This window comes from Triticum aestivum, chromosome 3D, assembly GCF_018294505.1.
Source record: "Triticum aestivum cultivar Chinese Spring chromosome 3D, IWGSC CS RefSeq v2.1, whole genome shotgun sequence".
In the NCBI taxonomy this organism is placed as follows: domain Eukaryota; kingdom Viridiplantae; phylum Streptophyta; class Magnoliopsida; order Poales; family Poaceae; genus Triticum; species Triticum aestivum.
This window is the reverse complement of record NC_057802.1, coordinates 361,631,761-361,640,111: the sequence shown is the minus strand read 5'-3', so window position 1 is coordinate 361,640,111 and position 8,351 is coordinate 361,631,761.

The following is an 8,351-nucleotide window of genomic DNA, read 5'->3' as shown; positions in this document are numbered from 1 at the left end:
TGTCAAAAGACTATTGCTTTGAATCACATAAAAGTCTAAATGTCCATGCTATAAAGAAAAGAATATGATATGACATGTTAGGCAGCATTCCACATCAAAAATTCTGTTTTTATCACATACCTACTCGAGGACGAGTAGGAGTTAAGCTTGGGGATGCTGATACGTCTCCAACGTATCTATAATTTTTGATTGTTCCATGTTGTTATATTATCAATCTTGGATGTTTTATAATCATTTTATAGTCATTTTATATCATTTTTTGGTACTAACCTATTGACATAGTGCCAAGTGCCAGTTGCTGTTTTCTGCATGTTTTTTACATCGCAGGAAATCAATATCAGACGGAGTCCAAATGCAACGAAACTCCACGGAGATATTTGATGGACCAGAAGACACATAATGGGCCTTGGCTGCGCCTGGGGGGGGGGGGGGTTCTCCGAGGAGAGCACAACCCACCAGGGCGCGCCAGGAGGCCCAGGCGCGCCCTGGTGGGTTGTGCCCACCTCGGGTGCCCCTCGGACCGCCTCTTTGCTCTATAAATACCCCAATACTCCCAAAACCCTAGGGGAGTCGATGAAATATTGATCCAGCCGCCGCAGAGTCCAGAACCACCAGATCCAATCTAGACACCATCTCGGATGGGGTTCACCACCTCCATTGGTGCCTCTCCGATGATGCGTGAGTAGTTCTTTGTAGACCTTCGGGGTCCGTAGTTAGTAGATAGATGGCTTCCTCTCTCTCTCGCTGAATTCTCAATACAATGGTATGTTGGAGATCCATATGATGTAACTCTTTTTGCGGTGTGTTTGTTGGGATCTGATGAACTTTGAGTTTATAATCAGTTATATCTTTTTATATCCATGAAAGTATTTGAGTTTCTTTGATCTCTTTTATGCATGATCTCCTATAGCCTCGTATTTCTTCTCCGATATTTGGGTTTTGTTTGGCCAACTCGATCTATTTATCTTGAAATGGGAAGAGGTGCTTGGTAGTGGGTTCGATCTTACAGTGCTTGATCCCAGTGACAGAAGGGGAACCGACACGTATGTATCATTGCTACTAAGGTTAAAACGATGGGGTATATATCTACATAGATAGATCTTGTCTACATCATGTCATCGTTCTTATTGCATTACTCCATTTCTCCATGAACTTAATACACTAGATGCATGCTGGATAGCGGTCGATGTGTGGAGTAATAGTAGTAGATGCAGGCAGGAGTCGGTCTACTAATCTTGGACGTGATGCCTATATAATGATCATTGCCTGGATATCGTCATGATTATTTGAAGTTCTATCAATTGCCCAACAGTAATTTGTTCACCCACCGTTTGCTATTTTTCTCGAGAGAAGGCACTAGTGAAACCTACGCCCCCCGTGTCTCTTTCTCATATATTTGCCTTTCCGATCAACTTTTCCTTTGCATTTCAGATCTATTAAACCAAAAATACAAAAATACTTTGCTGCACTTTATTTTATTTGTGATCTATTTATTCAATCTATTACAACTTTCTCCCGTCCACGCACCATTTTCTGGCGCCGTTACCCGAAAGGGATTGACAACCCCTTTAACACGTCGGGTTGCGAGTGGTTGTTATTTGTGTGCAGGGGTTGTTTACGTTGTGTTGCTTGGTTCTCCTACTGGTTCGATAACCTTGGTTTCATATCTGAGGGAAGTACCTACCGCCACTATGCTGCATCATCCCTTCCTCTTTGGGGAAATACCGACGTAGCTTCAAGCGACATCAATGAACAGGACCCTGTGGAGGGCTGGATGAACAGGACCCTATGGAGGGCTGGTTGAACAGTAGCCGGTGGAGGGCTGGATGAACAGTAGCCCGTGGAGGGGTGGTTGAACAGGACCCCGTGGAGAGGGCTGGTGGAACAGTAGCCGGTGGAGGAGCAGTGGAGGCTAGATGAACAGGAGCCCGTGGATGAACAGTCGCAGGTGAGGCTGGAGGAGGTCGACGGTGGATGAACAGTAACCCATGGAGGCTGGAGGAGGTCGATGGTGGAGATGAACAGTATCCCTATTTTGCGGTACGCCACACCCCTCCCGATGAACAGGACCCCCGTTTCGACCGTAGCGCTCCAACACCAGTCCGTTTCCTCTGTTTTACGGTACGCCACACCCCTCCCGATCAACAGGACCCTCTTTCGACCGTAGGAGGTCCAAGAGAAGTCTGTTTCCTCTGTTTTGCGGTACGCCAGACCCCTCCTGATGAACAGTATCCCGTTTCGACCGTGGCCGGTCGAACACAAGGCCGTTTCCTCCGTTCTACGGTACGCCAGGCCTCGTTTCGATCAGCTGTTCCATCCAAGCCGGTTGGCTCCCGATGAACATGACGACGCAGTTTCTCCGTTCCGACCCAGCTATGTACACGAGCCCTGGCCGTACGTATGTGCGAGTAGGCGTTCGAGACCCTGCCCGTACGTACGTGGCCGTATTTACTTTCTTGCACCCTGGCTATACATATGTGTACATGCTACGTGTGCGCCTCTATTATGACACGTGCCCTTCCTTACTCGGCCACGGTTCATCATTGCAGCCTGCAGACAGACCGATCGACCAGTATGCACGTACACGTTCGCGGCCAGAATGACAACGCTACATACGCTTCGATCAGGTGGGTCCCGACTGTCAGGCACTTCTTTGCGTGTGAAGATGTAGCTGGTGGGTCCCAGCAGTCAGGGGGGAAACATTTTTTTTGCGAAATACGGTGGCCCGTCTGGTGGGTCCCTGCTATCAGGTGGAGGAATAATTATTTTGCACCTAATAAGGAGGCACTTCCTTGCTGTGACCGTGGACCCAGCTGTCAGCCTCTCCACATACAGTACTCTTCCGATGGAAGTCGTTCCTTGACCACATTGACCATGCCGCGCCGAGAGCACCAAGGCAGTGGACGACGACGAGGCCTAGGAAGGGGACGACGCGGAGCCGGGGAAGACGCGGCAATGGATGCCCACACGGATAGGAGTACGAGGGTTCACTGGTTCAGCTGCAGTGTGAGTCTGCCGTCGCCGCAGGGCCTGGCCAGCGGTGGGAGTAGTAGGGGGCGGTGAGGCCTCCGCGGCAGCACAGCCAGCCACGGGAGGCAAGAGCACACGGTGGTTTGGACGGCTGGAGCAAGGAAATCAGAGGTTGAAGAAGCAGGACGACCGTTGGATGTTAATAATCCAACGGTCACTGCTGATAGAATCGTTTGTTGACTAAGTTGACAAAGCCCTCCATCCGCGTCAACATAGTAGGCTCACAAGTCAGCCTCCCACTATGGTGGGTCCCAGCTAGCAGGGGGAGTATTCATTTTTTTGTGCGTAATAAGGAGGCACTTCCTTGCGTGCGAAGATATATCTTGTTGATACGTCCATTTTGCATCATGTTTTCTTACTGTCATTTATGATGTTTTTATCTATAATAATGCTTTTTGGAGTAATTCTAATGCCTTTTCTCTCATAATATGCAAGATACACACAAAGAGGGAGAATTTCGACAGCTGGAAATCTGGACCTGGAAAAGCTACGTCAGGCTACCTATTCTGCACAACTCCAAATGAGCTGAAACTTCACGAGGATTTTTTATGGAATATTTGAGGAATATTGGAGCAAATAACTACCCAGGCGGGCCCTGGTGGGTTGTGCTCACCCAGGCCCACCTCCGGTGCCCATCTTCTGGTATATAGGTCATTTTGACCTAAAAAAATGAGGGGGGGACTTCCGGGACGGAGCGCCGCCGTTTCGAGGCAGAACTTGGGCAGGAGCACTTTTGCCCTCCGGCGGAGCGATTCCGCCGGGGGAACTTCCCTCCTGGAGGGGAAAATCATCGTCATCATCATCACCAACAACTCTCCCATCTTGGGGAGGGCAATCTCCATCAACATCTTCAACAGCACCCTCTCATCTCAAACCCTAGTTCATCTGTTGTGTTTAATCTTGTTACCGAAACTATAGATTGGTGCTTGTGGGTGACTAGTAGTGTTGATTACATCTTGTAGTTGATTACTATACGGTTTATTTGGTGGAAGATTATATGTTCAGATCCAATATGCTATTTAATACCCCTCTGATCTTGAGCATGATTATCATTTGTGAGTGTGTACTTTTGTTCTTGAGGTCATAGGAGAAATCATGTTGCAAGTAATCATGTGAACTTGATATGTGTTCGATATTTTGATAGTATGTATGTTGTGATTCCCTTAGTGGTGTCATGTGAATGTCGACTACATGACACTTCACCATATTTGGGCCTAAGGGAATGCATTGTGGAGTAGCAATTAGATGATGGGTTGCGAGAGTGACAGAAGTTTAAACCCCAGTTTATGCGCTATTCCGTAAGGGACCGATTGGATCCAAAAGTTTAATGCTATGGTTAGAATTTATTCTTAATACTTTTCTCGTAGTTGCGGATGCTTGCGGGAGGGTTAATCATAAGTAGGAGGTTTGTTCAAGTAAGAACAGCACCTAAGTACCGGTCCACCCACATATCAAATTATCAAAGTAGCGAACACAAATCGAAACAACATGATGAAAGTGACTAGATGAAATTCCCGTGTACCCTCAAGAATGCTTTGCTTATCATAAGAGACCGTTTTGGCCTGTCCTTTGACTCAAAAGGATTGAGCTACCTTGCTGCACTTTTGTTACTATTATCGTTACTTGCTCATCACAAATTATCTTGCTATCAAACTACTCTGCTACTTACAATTTCAGCGCTTGCAGACATTACCTTGCTGAAAACCATTTGTCATTTCCTTTTGCTCCTCATGGAGTTCGACACTCTTACTTATCGAAAAGAGCTACTATTGATCCCCTATACTTGTGGGTCATCAAGGCTATTTTCTGGCGCTGTTGCCAGGGAGTGAAGCGCCTTTGGTAAGTGGAATTTGGTAAGGAAACATTTATATAGTGTGCTGAAATTTATTGTCACTTGTTACTATGGAAAATAATCCTTTGAGGGGTTTGTTCGGGGTATCTTCACCTCGACCGGAACCACAATTAGCTACCCCTCAACCTACCACACCTACTAAAAATATTGAATAAGGCCTCCTTTTAATAGAGAACCAGAACAAAGCATTAACACATAGTGAATACATGAACTCCTCAAACTACGGTCATCACCGGGAGTGGTCCCGACTATTGTCACTCCAGGGTTGCCGGATCATAACACATAGTAGGTGACTATACACTACTGCAAGATGCTGATAACGCGATACTACGACCAGAGACCCTTCGAAGAAACTGTGTGCGATGCCATAATCGCAAATGGTGGTGTAAAAAACCGTCAAAAAAGGTGCAAAACGTTTGCGATGGAGGATGCATCAAACACGCTTCAGATTTTAGTTGCGTGTGCGATGCAGGGCATACGGTTCAGCTCAATTAACTGTTTGCGATGAGAAGGAACAAAAGAAATAGGCAGCCAGATGAAGGTGTGTGCGATATACAACATACGGTTCACTCGGATGAACTGTTTGTGATTAGGCAACACAAAAGAAACGGTCAGCCAGATCAAGGTGTGTGCGATATACAGCATGCGGTTCACTCGGATGAACTGTTTGTGTTGAGACATGTGAACAAAAACGGTTCAACTTAACAAGATGTGTGTGATACGCGGCATACAGGTCTGTAATCGGAAACGTGTGCGAAGACCGATAACAACACAGATGATTACTGCTAACAAGCCGTGTGTGTTGTGAGCAAACGATTGCTGGTATACAATTGTGAGTGATTGATGAAAACATCACCTATGGGTTCCATTGTTTAGTCCGTGTGCGATGTGATTTTCTTTGTCCGCAGAACATCTACGCTCTGTCTAACAGAGCATCAACATATATACTTAAAAAGAAAACATTGCATAACCAAATTAAGCAAACAATTACACAAGTGACTACACACATAACATTTCCACACACCAAAGTAAGCAATTACATGCATACTAAGGTAGGAGAAACGAGGATCTAATCATCTACTTATTGTTGCGACGACGCTTGCCATTGCTCTGCTTCTGGCTAGATCCCTAGCCATTTTGGGGAAGGAGGCACTTCCTCATGTCAACGATCCGCCTGTACATGTCGTAGCTCGTGTACGCCTCCTTGGCCGCGTACACGTCGTGAGCTTTGTCGAGTTTCTCAATCCAGGCCGAGTGCCAGGCACGCTTGTCCTTGTTGCATGAATCCTTCATGTCTCTGTAGTAGGAGTCGATGATGGCCTCGGCGAGGTGAACCGGTGAGTCCTTCTCATGCTCCTTGCTGCCCCAGTTCTTGTATTGGCCCTGGATGTCGACAAGATTCGGGCAGGCGATGCCCGAATTCTCGAGCGCCTTTACATCATTGGTGATGTCCACCGTAGCGAACATGTAGTGGGGGCTGTTGACAAACCTGGCGAAACGCTCGCAAGGCCTTGTGGCCAGGCAGTAGTGGTAGACAAGGACATGGTTGCACACGCACATCCGGGCGACGATGACCTTGGGACGAGACCTGGCACGAGCGCGGGTGTACTCGAGGTCGAACCCGACCACCTTGTACTTCTCCTTGGCAAGCAACAACTTCATGATGTGGATGGAGTGCTCCACCCAGACCGGGTCGTTGGTGTACACCACCAAGAGGTCCATGAACCTTCTGTGGGTGTCCACCACGGCACGCATGGTGAACTGCTGCTCGTCATCGGCAGCCGCTCGGAGCGCCATTGGAGCCGCGCAGGATACCCTCTAATAATTTCTCGTGGTGGATGTGCTTCTTGCAATGGTGGGGCGCGATCGAAAGGTTGAAGAGACACAAGGGTTAAATGGCCGCTGTAATAAATGGGGGCCAACCGGCCTGTAATCGTCATGTCTTGTCACGGCGTTCATAGCGGAGGATTCTAGTGCATGCTTGACAACACCGCACCGCACGCATGGGCTCGAAGAGGCACCAAATGTATCATTAGTGAGCCTGTTCCCGCGCTACCGCACTATTTACCGCACAAGCTTCCCGCCCGGCAAGTTTGGCCATTCGTCGGCTAGAAGAGGGACAAATCATGGGTGTTTGTTGGCAAAAAGCTTTGTAAAAACGAAGTGTGTGGAATGACTTCGGTCATAAGTTTACCCGTGGGTGATGAGGTCAAAGTTACACAGAAGGGTGATGATGGACACTCGAGTGCGATAATTAATTCTACGCTCTATAGTGCACACGGTGGAAGAAACCAACTGTGTGCAATAATGTCGAAGATCGCAGTCGAGTTAGCTATACAGATCGTGTGCTGTGAGATCGACAAGGTAAATAGATTCGAGAATGGTTAATAAATTCTAAGACCATTGCATATTAAGGTCAAAATAGTTCTAGCAATATACGAGTCTCATATGATGCCATTTCAACGATTGTACCACAAAAGCTCGAAATATTACAAGGTTCAAATTACAGAGTTATATGGCTCAAATTCGAAGGTTACAAGGTTCAAACTGATATTAGAAATGAAATTCAGCTCACCAGCTGAAAACGCTCGCGCTGACCCGCTGTACATGGATATCAGAGAGGTTCAAACTAATATCACCGCTTCTAAGTCTGGTTTCGAAACCTCACAATTTTTGCAAAGGGGTCAGCCACTGAGAAGTCATGTATGGGGTTGACACGATGACTTCCGATTACTCTGTCATCTGAAGTTCCAAAATGAAATTCAGCATTTTTGGAGCCTATTCCATTCTGCCGCAGGCGCCGGCGCTGATCAACAAACCATTATTTTTTGTGAAATAAATGTAGGGCAAACCTCATTTCCTTCAGCACCCTTGCTCCGAGAACAAAGAACCTGGCGAATATAATCTCTGGTAAGGTCCCTCGGTAGGAGTTGAAAGTAATTTCTGAGAGATGCAGATCTAGGCATTCGACGTGATTGTTATATTGTATCACATTATCCACCACTGGGCTTAATCTTATCTGCAAAAGAAGAAAACGTGTTAGTGCCTAGATGCAGTTTTGAACATTACTACAGGCCTATTTGGTTTGCAGGATTTGTAAAATGCACTAACATGCCATCTTCGATCTGACATGATTAACATGGGCATTTGATTACATTCTAGAAAAATGTAGCCTTCTTCGCAAGAGGTTGGAGTGGATGAAAAGTTCCCTAAGAAAACTAGTACAGATGAATCCAAAGGAGAAATGCTTATTGATTGTAACCATATGGATCAAGCAACCAATATGGGGGGGGCATGTATGTACTGAAATCCTCCAAAAGAACCTTCAGAAATCGTAGTACATTGTAATTTTAAACTTGGAAAAAGGTGTCACAAATTGAACTCCCTGATGGTTAACATTTAACAGGAAAGGAACATCACCTCGATATATAGCTTCTCCAGGAATGGAAAACATCTCAGGAAACTGACA